This window comes from Nannobrachium achirus (assembly GCF_963921795.1).
Source record: "Nannobrachium achirus genome assembly, chromosome: 22".
In the NCBI taxonomy this organism is placed as follows: Eukaryota; Metazoa; Chordata; class Actinopteri; order Myctophiformes; family Myctophidae; genus Nannobrachium; species Nannobrachium achirus.
The window spans coordinates 6,035,151-6,049,738 of record NC_137829.1 but is presented as its reverse complement, the minus strand read 5'-3'; the positions used below and the strand labels follow the sequence as shown (position 1 = coordinate 6,049,738).

Below are 14,588 nucleotides of genomic sequence, written 5' to 3'. Positions count from 1 at the left end.
GGGTGTTCCCAAAGCCTGATTAGATGATAAAATGACACAAAAAAATGTTTTTAAAGTGAAATATCCCTTTAACTTAAGGGTCAATTTAGACCCCCATAAAGGAACCTGGAGAGTCCCTGAAATCCACTTTGAGAACCACTTTCATAATACTGTATTAAGCTATGTGTCACCTGTGAGTGTTGGACGAAGGCCACGGGCCAGTAAGGAGGCTGGTATTTTTAGGAGGGCATCAGTGGGCCACGGTTGACACAGTCATCAGCACGCATGACTGACTTATTCCATTCAGGCTGTGCAGGTAGCAGAAGCTGGGAGGGAGGAGGAGGAGGGGGGGGGGGTCCATCATAAAACTATGTGTGTACAGTATGTACGGTGTGAACTCCATGACCTGTATTATGCTCAATCCGAAAGAACTCCTATACAAATAGGAAAATGGAAAAGTATGCTACGCCTCTCCCTTCCGCCTCCCCCCCCCCCCCCCCCCTTCTCTTTCTCTCTCTCTCTCTCTCTCTCTCTCTCCTCTCCCACTCTCTCAGCCTCTCAGCCTGCTGGCTTCTATTCTGGAGTCTTGACCTGGATGCAGCTGGAATGTTTTCACCTTAAGCCAGAACCGAGGGGCGAGAGAGGAAGGAAGGATAAGAGAAAAGGGGCAGGGGGGGGGGGGGGGGGGTGGGGGACTGGGGGGCAGAGCAAGAGAGAGAAAGAGAGAGAGAAAGAGGAGTGGGTCTGTTCAGTTAATTCAGTGGTTCTCAACCTTTTCGGGCCACGACCCCTAAACTAATCATATTTTAACGGGGGACCCCCACCACCCTGACCATCAGCACAAAGAGTTGAGGCATTTCATTTTGTATAACGCGGTTCTATTGTGAAAATAGCAGATCTATGATGCGAGGCGTTGTGAGCATGTAGAACGTCTATTTTCACAATTTCTACCTCTAATATTTGACAATTTGGCCCATGTTTAATTTATCATTTTAGATGTATTAAAAAGTCCTTAAATTTCACTTTAGCAATGTACAGTTACCCTCTATACAATTAAAATGTATGTTGGTTTGTTTACTGTTGAGTGAGAAAACAATGTTGCACATTAAGTTAATCATCTGGGACCCCCCAAAATAATTTGGGGACCCCCCTGGGGGTCCCGACCCACAGTTTGAGAACCACTGAGTTAATTCACAAGCTCACTGACCTTAAATTGATCACATTTACCATCACATTGGATTATATCTACACAGTATATGGCAGTAATCACTGCTTTCATAGCAGCATATTACATCCTTAGTATCTCTGACTAATATCATATTTGATGGTTAAACAAGCAGGGATTATGGCTGGCTCCAACAAAGAGCATGTACTGTACATTCAGCGAACTCGTACGCAGATGACACAGCCACATATCGTCATAGTCGGGTGGAAACCTTGTATGTCCAAAACCGTTTGTTTTGTATTTATCATTTTTTAAATGATTTAAACTAGTGAAAACAGCCGATCTACAAGCACACAACACCTCGCACTGTGCTTGTAGATCAGCTGTTTTCACTACTTTTGTGCGATGGCCTTGTATGATGAAGCAGGGCTTTACTTTGCGAAAAAAAGTACACATTTGAAACTTCGAGATACGAGGTTTCTGCCCGACAGTAACGATATGCATATACACATATATAGACACGCACACTTTGCTATGCGTGGTCACATTTGTATTGTAGTCATGGGACTTGAACATGAATGTGTAAGCCTAAGATCTATCTATGGTTTCCTTGTGTTTATTTTAGTATTTCAGTTTATATGCTTGGCATTAAAGAGAAAAGATATTTCTTGTCTTTGTCAAAACAAATCAAATACTCGAAAATAAAATTATTCGCCTATTGTAATGTGTACTTAAGCATGACTGCCTGGGTGGGTTGAGCAAGGCTTTTCAAATACCTATGCAATTAGTGATAGGGCACAATTGGTTAACTTGGCACACCAAACTCTGTATAGAGGTGATTCTCGGTTCTCTGCACCGCGTCTGCATGGTGACTCATGGGGCTCGGTAGAGTACCGTGAACCAAGATAAACATGACCAGATCTGCCCCTGGTTGCTAACAGAGTTTTGGTGAAGTCCGGTGAAACCACAGGCATTTCAGAGTCAGACACTGCATGTCCTGTATAGACTACGGTGCGCTATGGTACGATAATTGTGGCGCTGTTTCCGCCTCCAGAGCCACTATATCGGATTTCAACCCGGCGGTTAGTCATCGGTCTGACTTTTGGGTAAATCTATGGTTTTGCATAATTGTGATGATTCAACATGCGTCACAAACTTTCAAATGTATTTAGGTTGGGCCTTTGTGGTGGTTGTGTATGTGCATGTGAAAGAATTAGTTTGACATGGACGTGGTCACACATGTTTATGTCCTCGCAAACCGTTTTGTATTTTGCTTTGTAATCAACTTTAAGACAACTGAATAAAGGTGGAAGAAATCAAAACAAGATTGATTTTGAATAAATCATATCAGGCACAGACATAGTTATATAAAAAAAATTAAACACCCAGGGCAGTTTCTTTATTTGTAGACCTACTTGACTGTTTGTGCTCTCACAAACTTGTGAAACGCGCCGCGGTGTTAGCTTGTTGATCTGCACTGAACATATCCACAGTGAACGAGCTGAGATGGTACAAACGAGAGTACCACAGTACCTTACTCCCGTCCTCAGAAGTTTGTACTCCTGAGGCGAACTTGCAAGTGTGAACTTCCAAAGACACAAGTCTGAACTTAACAACCTCGGGTAGGCTATTGAGAATGGCCCAAGTTTCTGAGGGTTGCACCGAATGTGTTGACGATAGCTTGACCGATTGTAGAGTTTTGAGACTGATGCTGATACAGATTTTGGAGAGTCTTAGACAGGCCTGGAATTTGGTCATTTTAGGGGCATGGCGACTTGGACTTGTTTATTCGTTTTTCTAGGGCACACAGGCCAAATACGAAGGCAGGAAGGCCATCAAATAAAACAATTAGTACATGGAAATAATGAATTTAACTTCAAGGTGAAGGATGATATTATCAGTGAAATGTAACCTGTTTATTTCATAAAATAATCTATTGGCAAAGAACCAATTAGTCCGGTTCACTATGTTAAGAAATGTTTATTCGTTCAAAATTTGTGGGGATTTGTAAAACTATACATTTTTGGAATCTTCAGAGCATGGGGAATCCAAAAGTCTTTGTTTACATTTGCACAGAAACCTGCAAAGCCGCCATTTTGGACGTTCAAAATGGCTGACATAAAATACATAATTTGTGCCATCTTGGCTTCTAGACAACCTAGAAACATAATTAAACATGCCAATCCTATGTTTTCTGGGTCAAGGAATCAAATGAGTAAATGATGGGTGTAAAATGTCCTGGACCCCCACCCCCTTTCTGGGTGTTATCTATTTTGGGACCTCCCAGAACAGTACGCCAGCCAGTTAATGTCCGATTTTCATAATATCAGAGTTGTTTTGTAGGTTTTAAAACATCCCGAGTTCATTTATTACACTTTTAAAGCAGCCAGAATGACCTGTCTGACTTTTGGTTGGGGTCTTTCCTCACCTTGGACCCCCCAGACAGACCCCTGAGCCTATCTCAGTAATCGCTCTGCTCCTGCTCCAGAACAATGTTAAATTATATCATAATTGAAGCATAAAAGTTGTTGTAGCTGGGCTCTGGAAACAGAAATGAGTAGTAGCAAATAACAGGGGTCTTCCACAGGGGGTCTGGGACCCCTGGGGGGTCCTCATAGTTACTACAGGGGGTACGCCAAATCTTTATGGGATCTTTTTTTTTTTATTCTTTTACATTTGAAACTTTGAATGTTTTTAGGTATCCTGGGTTATGTATTGTACTTTGATGGTTTATTAGTATTCTCAGTATTATTTATATATTTTGTGTGTTAGACAGTTATGATTGACAGGTGTTACTGCAGGGATTGCAATAATTAAGGTATTGCAACTTCTTACTTTGGGCGTGCAGAACAACGTGTCTATTTATTGCACTGCACTCACACTGACAACACAACACGCACACCTCTTTGTATTGTCACCCCAAAACCCTCACCCTATCCAAGAGCCCATGGTCAATTATGCCCAAAGAGATTCACTACAATACAGTAATTTCAGACATGCAGGATCTATTCGTCTTTATCATCGTCATCTTCGATGTCCAACCTAATAGTGTTGACAGTGTCTCCACCATAGCATAGAGTAAAAGGCAGGTTATTTGACTACCTGCACCATCCCTTGCAAACTGCTTTTCAGTCACATTATGAGCTCAAGTACTGCCTTTGGAGCAGGGAGGGCAAGACACCTGACTGGAACATACCCTCCACTCTCTGAATTCCATCTATTTTCTTCAATTGGTGGGCAATTTGACAGGTATGATTTATCCCTCATTGTGACGTAGTTGGCACAGAGGATTATGTGGTAACAGTGCAGCACAAGTTGGAGGTAGTATCTCAAGCTCTAAGTTCTTTGACAGAAATAGTTCCCATCTGAGTAATTGCAGGGTTGTTGAACCTTTTGAACTGTAAACACGGCATACAAAATGCTCCAATGATGTTGATGGATGCTCACCATTAATAAGCTCAGGAGGAAACCTTGCCAAGGTCCTTGAAGCGGTTTATGGCTTGGTCATCATCATCAGGCTTCGAGTAGGCATTGACCCATGTACTTTGGAGATTCCAGCAAATGTTCTTCCCCAGTCAGCAACAGGTAGATTGTGTAGGCCAAGGAACCCTTGACATTTGTGACATCCAATAACTTGACCTCACTCGAATATATCTATATTCTTTTTTTTTGTATTATGATGCCTACTTTGTCATACTGACAAATTGCCCTGAGCTTCCATCAATCGAAGAAAATAGATGGAATTCAGGTTGCAAGGGACGGTGCAGCTGCTCAAACAATAACCTGCCTTGCACTCCTCCCTGCAAATGCTATGTTGGAGACTGTCAACACTATTAGGGAGGACATATTGTAGTGAATCTCCTTGGGCATAATTGACCATGAGCTCTTTAAGAGGATAGGGTGTGGGGTTTTGGGCTGACGATAACAAAGAGGTGTGTGTGTGTGTGTGTGTGTGTGTGTGTGTGTGTGTGTGTGTGTGTGTGTGTGTGTGTGTGTGTGTGTGTGTGTGTGTGTGTGTGTGTGTGTGTGTCAGTGTGAGTGCAGTGCAATAAATGGACACGTTAGTCTGTGCGCCCAAAGTAAGAAGTTGCAATACCTTAATTCTTGCAATCCCTGCAGTAACAACTGTCAACCATAACTGTCTAACACAAAAAATGTTATAAATAATACTGAGAATACTAATAAACCATCATTATACATAAAAATGTTAAAAGTTTTAAAAAAAGTTTAAAAATATAGATTTGGCGGGCCCCCTGTAGTAACCCCGAGGACCTCCCAGGGGTCCCGGACCTCCTGTGGAAGACCCCTGGTATTTGCTACTACTCCTTTTTGTTTTCAAAGCCCAGCTACAACAACTTCTATGCTTCAATTATGATCTGATTTAACATTGTTCTGGAGCAGGAGCAGAGCGATTACTGAGATAGGTTCAGGGGTCTGTCTGGGGGGTCCCAGGTGAGGAAAGACCCCAACCAAAAGTCAGAAAGGTCATTCTGGCTGCTTTAAAAGTGTCATAAATGAACTCAGGATGTTTTAAAACCTACAAAACAACTCTAATATTATGAAAATCGGACATTAACTGGCTGGTGTACTGTTCTGGGAGGTCCCAAAATAGATAACACCCAAAAAGGGGGTGGGGGTCCGCAATATTTTACACCCATCATTTACTCATTTGATTCCTTGACCCAGAAAACATAGGATTGGCATGTTTAATTAAGTTTATAGGTTGTCTAGAAGCCAAGATAGCACAACTTATGTATTTTATGTCGGCCATTTTGAACGTCCAAAATGGCAGCTTTACAGGTTTCTGTGCAAATGTAAACAAAGATTTCTGGATTCCCCATGCTCTGAAGATTCCAAAAATGTATAGTTTTACTAATCCCCACAAATTTTGAACGAAAATACATAGTGAACCTGACTAAATATTACACAGTCATCTTGGTCTTAATATTTGTCACATTCAGCCTTGGACTTCACTGACTGAAGTAGGAGTCATATATATCGCATACCATTCACAGAGATATTATTTCCCACAAAAGTAATTTTCATTGATGATTGTTTGTGATTTGACTTTCTCTCTCTCTCACACACACGCACACGCACACGCACGTGCGCACGCTGGTAAGCTGTAAAGCTGGTAACGTTTAACAAACAGCAGCTCTCTCTCTGTGTCTGTCAAAAGCATCACTTGATTGGCTTCCGCGGCATTTTAAGCTGCACGCAATTCATTTCAGCCTCGTCACTCAGTGACGTCACTCAGGGTGTCTGTTTGTAGGGTCCCAGGCTGCGCCAGCCTGTGCCCAAAATCACATCTCACGCAGTCCCTCTTCTGAATTTAGGGGTTGCTGCCGCTAAGTGGGCTGTGGAAACAGTGCTTTGGTCCGTTCGGGTTCATTACTTGGATTGATTGGCAGAGAGTGGATCAGGAGCAGTTGGAGGATGTCTGTTCAGCCACTCCTGACTGTGCCAACAACAAAGTCCTTCCAGCTTCCACAGAGTCCAGTGGGACTCGGTTTTATCGCAGGCTGTCAAATGAAATGTGAAATGTAAGGATTCGTTCCACGCTTTTCAACCTTAAACCTGGCATGGAATTTTACAGCACTGAAACAAGGAAAGCCCGAATGAGACTCTGCGGTATTGAAAAGTACTGGGCTGGACAGAATGGTACTTTTAAAAGGAAATTGACCTGTAGAATATCAGGGCACGGTGTGAAATGTTTCCAGGCCCAGGCTTGTCCCTGCTACCAGATATATTAGACTGGTTTAATGTCCACAATAATCTCGATTCTCTGTCAAATATGACTCAAGGCTGTCGGGAATGTACACAGTGAAATCTTAATTTAAATCTTTAATTTATTGTGTACACAAGCAGAGCTATCCTGGAATCAGACAAATCCACCAGTGCAAATGAAATAAGATTTGGGTCTCAATAGACTAGTGAAGTGTGACGTAATTTACACATCCTACCTGGTTCGCGGTTTTCTTCCCCCATTCTGAATTCCCATAGACCTTTTTCATATCCCGTCATATAAGAACTGTGTTCCAATTATAAACAAATAGAAATTATCTCAGCGGTTTGACTCATATGGATATGAAGAATCAACTGATGGTGAAAAAACGCTAATGTTACTGTCGCCGAATTAGTTACATTTTCGCTAGAAACAGACTTTATCACTTAGGAGTGACTGACTATCACAAACCATACAGAGCCACCTCGCCGACAATATCGCAAAGGCTGTTTGTTTATTTTTGGACCACAATGCTGACGATTTAAGATGACCCAATGTTATTCTCCATAGAGAATTACTTGAGCGAGTCACGTCATGACTTCACTGTTCTATTGTGAATCCATTTCCTCACCCCGAAGAGTTGGGTGACCAATCAGGGCCCAGTATTGTTCTGGTTAACCAATTGTGTTCAGAGAATTTTTTTTTAAACCCGGCCCTATAGGAAAAGAAACCTTCCATATAGTACCAGGCTCATATCGACGCAGTGATTTAGTCTGGCTACGCGAGCCTAAAGTAGAGCTGCTTATCTCACTGTGTGAAAATCTGTTTAAGGTATTAAGGTAACTTGTCAAAGGATGTACATTCCATCATGGGAAAGATAATGTCTTTTGAGTTGCCTCTGAACTGTACCTTGCTATTACTTGGAAATATCCCAGAAGAGATTTTAACACCTGATAAATACTTAATTAAGATTTTCCTAGCTGCAAGCAAAAAAGCGATTACACGTCGCTGGTTACAACAGCATCCTCCAACTAAAGAAGATTGGATTGCTATTATAAAAGAAATATACACTATGGAAAGGCTAACTTTTATACTTAGACTACAAGAGGACAAATCAGACAAATATTGGGAAAAATGGATTCTCTTTCAACAGCCCATGGACATTGCTTAGAATAGAGACATTGTACTGAAGATTGTATCTTTCCACCCTGTTCAATGCTTTGTTTTTGTTTTTCTGTCTTGTTTCTTTTGTTTTCCCTTTTCTTTTTGGTAGTTGTTTTCTCTCTGTTTGCCTTGTTTGGCCTCGTGTTTTGTGTGTTTAATAAAAATTGAGTTATAAAAAAAAAAGGTAACTTGTCAAAAGTTGGACCTAACCTTCCACTCAGTGATGATGATGATGATGATCCATCATCATCCAGCGAGGGCCACTTTTAGACCAGAGTTTTAATCGGTTCGGCTCTAGCCAAACTACAATATGACGTCATTGAAAGGTCCGGGGGGGCGGGGTACCGTCAGAATGTCGGCTGTTTGGTGCCGCCGAGATGTTGTGGGTGGAGTATATGCATGAATACCACGCCGTTCGCCCTCCTGGCTGTTCGCCCCAGGCGTCTATCTGGTTTAATGTTAAAATTAGGGCTGTCCAAGTTAACTCATTTAATCGCAGTTAACTCACCGTTATGTTAATCGCGATTAATTATTTTAATCGCAATTAATCGCATATTTATTTATTTTAGCCATTTGGCCTAACGGTGGTTTAGGACGCGTGATATTGAAACGTAACGGCATTGCCGCAAGCCACGCCCCTGCCTGCTCTTGATCACGCCCATACCTTCATCTGATTGGGCAGAGTCCGTTGCCATGTGAACTGCCTTGAAAACAAGATGACGGCCCCCTGTCTTTAGCTATTTGCGGCGCTACACGCTAATATTCAGTCTTTTAAATGAGTAAACCGACGTTTAAACTAAGTGCTTGCTTAGCGTCACACCAATGAAGGTTTAATACAAACCTCTGCTGCTCGTCCACCTCCCCATTGTAATCAAGGCATTTTCACTCGCTGCCGCTGGTAAATAGACTAATTAAATCACGTTTTTTTCTGCAATAAGCTGCTTTGCATTAACCAGTGCAGCTAAACGTTATATTTACCTCTCAAATTAATGCAGTTATTGGTGTGATGTGAGTTCATGAAATCATGAAAGTCACTCAGTGGTTCTCAAAACTCAAGCCTTTTAATGTCAAGGACCCCCAAATAAATTGCCACATAGGCCTATCAGCCCACGGACCACCTCCATTTGAAAAGATAAGCCAGGGACCCCCCATAAGAGAAGATTTCTTAAGGCTCTAGCAGCATTCGGCTACGGACCCCCATTTAATGGCATTTCTATCTCTGAGACCCAAATCTATACTGTAAAATCAATGTTACTCATTGAGTGTAACTCTGAGTTACATACCCATAAGGGTCCGTTTGGTTCCTAACTATCATTTAGCTGGGGACCCCCTGGAACTCCCCCAAGGACCTCCGGGGGTCCCCGGACCCCACTGAGTTACATACCCATAAGGGTCCATTTGGTTCCTAACTATCATTTTGCTGGGGAACCAGAAAACCAATAATGATGTAAGTCACAAATATTATAGTTTGATAGTTTCCCCTGATTCACTCTGGAACATATGGGTTTTCAATCATAATTGATTCCAAAAGCTATACTTTAGTTGTGTGAATACATAAAAACAATAAATAATTAGCGTGTAGAGCCTTAAGAAATCTTCTCTTATGGGGGGTCCCTGGCTTATCTTTTCAAATGGAGGTGGTCCGTGGGCTGATAGGCCTATGTGGCAATTTATTTGGGGGTCCTTGACATTAAAAGGCTTGAGTTTTGAGAACCACTGAGTGACTTTCATGATTTCATGAACTCACATCACACCAATAACTGCATTAATTTGAGAGGTAAATATAACGTTTAGCTGCACTGGTTAATGCAAAGCAGCTTATTGCAGAAAAAAACGTGATTTAATTAGTCTATTTACCAGCGGCAGTGAGTGAAAATGCCTTGATTACAATGGGGAGGTGGACGAGCAGCAGAGGTTTGTATTAAACCTTCATTGGTGTGACGCTAAGCAAGCACTTAGTTTAAACGTCGGTTTACTCATTTAAAAGACTGAATATTAGCGTGTAGCGCCGCAAATAGCTAAAGACAGGGGGCCGCCATCTTTTTTTCAAGGCAGTTCACATGGCAACGGACTCTGCCCAATCAGAGGAAGGTATGGGCGTGATCAAGAGCAGGCAGGGGCGTGGCTTGCGGCAATGCCGTTACGTTTCAATATCACGCGTTTAGGACAGTGGTTTTCAACATTATTATTATTACAGCAATTATTTTTGGGAGGTCCCCAAATGATCAGCTTAATGATCTGCACATTTCTAAAGTGACAATTTATTGAATTTTAATTATTTTATTAATACCTCTAAAAGGTTTTTCTTTTCCTTTTTTCATTGTGACAAAACTAATCAACAAACTACTACAGTACTCATATTACTAAGTACATTTAGATTAAGTAAATGAAGTGGATCCTTATACCCATCTGCTGCCACCTGTTTAATGCAGTACCATTACAATTTATTTGGGGTTTTAATTGATTTCCAATAAAGGATTAACATAATTTTGCATAAAGCCAGCATATTTTTCCACTCCCATGTTAATAGGGGTATACATGACTTGAGAAATATCCCTCTAAGGTACATTGTGAACAGATAAAAACGTATGACTTATGTGCGATTAATCGCACGATTAACTAGGTATATCTTGCGATTAATCGCGATTAAAATATTTAATCGTTGGACAGCACTAGTTAAAATGTAACATTAAAACCTACGTTTTTAAATAATTGTAGTGGAGTAAAAGTAAATATTTGGATCTGTGATTTAGTGGAGTCGAAGTAAAAGTATTGCAAATTGGAAATACTCAAGTAAAGTACCTCAAAATTGTACTTTTGTACAGTACAGTACAGTACAGCCCCACCAAGCGGTCAGCGCGGTGAGTGTGAGACCGGCGGAACGGCCGTGGGCGAACGGCCGAGAGGGCGAACAGACTTGTTACCGTATGCATCAGCCCTTAGACCTGTACACCGCCCCCTATTGTAATCCCTCTCAATCCACCATCGTGAAGGTAAAATCTCAGGGCTGGAGCCAGGTCATATGAAGTTGACTTCATGGATGGTATACTGGTACAGGTCTCTGGTCTGTCCTCTGGCTGTGGGTTGGCAGCCGGGGAAAGCCCTGCCTTGTGGAGGCCACTGCGTCACACCCTCCACTGATTTATGGCAGTGCTGACGCAGGATGCAGGGGGAGTGTTTGTGTTGTGTGTGTTGTGTACGCTGGGGTGACATAGGACGCTGGACGTCTTACATCACTGATTCCACGTTAGAAGCGATAGCACCTTCACCTTACAGCCTCTCCTTCCCATTGGTGCGTAGTCCAGAAACACATTTGCGCCGTCTCTTTATCGTCCGCTTTCATTTTGTTGCTTTCTTCCTCCTCATCGTCAATTTTCCCTCCTTGTCTTCCTGATATTTTTCTGAACATTGCGTTAGTTTGCTGTTTGACACCCCGACATACTGCCTCCCCCCCCCCCCACAAGGACACACTCTGACGCCATCATTCTTTGCTTCACGCGCGTCATCAACAGCTTATCAAAGCAACAATGAACCGCCCCCACACCCCAACCATCACAGACCATTACAGACCATTAGCAACCACTCACATAGCTGGCATTCCTGCAGCGTGTCACATTGGATTAGCTCAAAACCATGTGCAACATCACGTTGTTCCAGCCAAGGGCATGGGATACTGTCACAATGGCAGCGTCTGGGTGTGCTCAACCTTGGAGAAATGAACAGAAGCTGGTGGTGTTCTTAACAATGTAATGGCCCATACTGATACACACCACTAAACACAATCATGTGACCATTCTGAAAGAAGACAATTGTAACATGTACTTTATTGCAGTCTTGATGCATGATTTAATGTGCTACAGTGACCGCCCTGAGATTGGGAGGTCGGGGTTCAACCTCCGGCCGGGTCATACCAAAGTCAATAGAATATATGGGATCCAATACCTCCCTGCTTGGCACTCAGCATCAAGAGGATTGGGCTGGGGATGTACTTGTACATCTACAGAACTAGACTAGACACTCTGTCGGGATGACAACTTGCGTCTTGTGCACTCATAGACAAATGTGTCTGGTAATTTGTTACTTTCCGAAGAAAACGACAAGTGCGACCAGCAGAGCGCGCAAGTAGGGTGATGATAACTGTCTCCTCGCAAGTTGGCACTCTGTCGAGGTGCCAACTTGCAACCTGTATCAGGTCGCACTTGTTCGTTGGTGGTGATGTTACCGAGAACGCTGCTCCCTCATTGACTAATGGTCCCACCAACAAGGCCACATACATACATACTGTACATACCCATCCACAGACAAGGCTCATCAGGATACAGGCCCTATGGGCCACATGGCTTGGGAACCATTTTGGTTGCAACGGCACCTTTCTTTTGGTCCATTTTCACATTTGTTATTCCAATTTGTACCTAACAAAGGTCTTATTTTAGCTCCTTCAGAGCCAGACCTGGGGGCAGGGACTGCTTGAGCTTCGCACCCTTCTTTTTGTCGGTGATGACCAGGGTGTACGTACATGCACCTGCTGGAGCACACCTTGAACTTCACATTGTCCTAGTTCTTCTTAATCTTGACACCCTTGGCACTCTTCCTCCTTGCTATCATTAGGACATATTTGATGTCTTCTATCTTTCTTGGCATGCTACTGTTTCTGCTGTTGACTGAAGCACAGCCATTCAGAGTGGGGATTCAAAATAAAAAGGGGATTCCCAAGGCTACTTACCCGTATTAGCCCGAATTTAGTACGACTCTGATTATAAGACGACCCCTATTTTTCAATTATCATTTTGGAAAAAAATATGTTGAAGACAAAATATTATATATTATATTATATTATATTATTTATAAAGAAAAATGTTATTATTGTAAAATTATTATAGAAAAGCTCATACAGAGATAACATTCTGCTGTATTGTATTGCATTAACCATCAAAGTCAACTTCTATTCAAAAACAACATTCACAATTCAGACTGTGAAAAGCACAATAAAAAACACTACATTTCCCATCAAGCTTTGCGGCCCGTTTCATCATTCAGATGCGACGGTTCATTGTAAACAGGAACTATTGGCTGCTAGGCAGCCAACGTTAGCTTGCATAGCTTCAGTTGCTGTTGGGATTAAACTTCCACGCTAAAGATCACATGTGCGCCCGTCATCCACGTCGATGTTCGCGAGAACAACGCACACGCACGCGGCCCGGTAAGTCCAATGCTAAAGCCATCCGACTTTGCCAAACGGGAGGTGAAATGAGCCGAGGTCCAACGTTCGCTGCGCATCAATCATGTAGTGTACGGTAATTACGGCAGGAGCTCGCGGGGGCTGTGACGATACCAGGGAAAGGTCCTGAAAGATACATAACGTATCTCCCCGGTGAAAAGTCTAAACCCCAATTATAGGACGACTCCCTATTTTGAGGATATGTTTATTAGAATAAAATATCGTCCTATATTCGGGCCAATACGGTACTTACTTTATATGCTTACTTTTATGGGCATATTCTGAAGACATCAGGGATCATCATACTGTATATGGGCATACAAAAACAAGGACAGATAGATACAGAGACCTTCATATATGAAGCGTTGCGTTAATTCGTGCATGGCACGGGTTTAAGTCTGCTGAGTGTTTTAATACACACCAATCACAGCTCATTCCCTCAATAAGGCTTTCCATTTCACGTCTCTCTCTTACACTGGATCTCTGCTTTTCAATTTATGCCACACGGTGCTGCTGGCAAAGCTTGCCTCCACCACCCCAGTCTTGCAAAATTGAATGTTAAACAGAAATTCATGTGTGCAAAAGGTGAATTGATCCCAGTGCATGACAGAGGACGATATCACGATAAATTAAATCTTCACGATGCGATTATCGTGAGTGTTTTTTATCACGATAAACGATAATATCGCTTATCGTCCCATCACTAAGCCTAATACCACATACACTTGCACACCTCGCAAACCAATGCGCACGCTTTTCAATTTATAAGAGCATTTGGGAAGAGTATACTCAATTCATTGTGAGAGCATTTCTAAAGCTTTTGAGTTATGATTTTCTGTCCCTCAAGGCCATTGGCAATGAACTTGCATTGTTGTCTTGTTCTCTCAGAAATAGGTCCCCTACTTTTCACACACTACACTGAAGGTCTGGTATTGTGAGCCACCGATACTCAAATCTCAGTATTTCTCCTGGTTGTAGGGGCATGCTCATTATAGTTTTATCCACACTGTACAACAGGAGCACATCTGCAAGGCAGTGTGACAGGGCACCTGGGGAAAAAAAAGCCTGCAGCTCCTCAACTGAATATAACTTCTCTTATCCTTGTGTCTCCATCATAACTCTCCCACCCCCCTCCGTTGCTCAAGATTTTCTCATGTATGCCAACTCCTCTCACTTAAGTTTGTACAGCTCTGTAGCCTATCCTGATCGAGTTCTGTGTTAGCAATGTGTATTGACAAAAGAAACTCCTGGTGCATTCAGGGGTCTGAGCGCCGAGGCAAAAAAAAGAAAGAAAAAAAAGAAAAGGATGCTGTCATTCTAGGCCTCTTGTGCATCAG

General features: G+C 42.4%; 1 pseudogene across 1 annotated transcript; it reads right to left on the bottom strand.

Moving 5' to 3' along the window:
* Nucleotides 1-12,457: 12,457 nt before the first annotated feature.
* On the bottom strand, nucleotides 12,458-12,674 carry LOC308308365 (large ribosomal subunit protein eL38-like; annotated as a pseudogene). Its single transcript has one exon. The product of its transcript is annotated as a large ribosomal subunit protein eL38-like (transcript).
* Nucleotides 12,675-14,588: the final 1,914 nt, after the last annotated feature.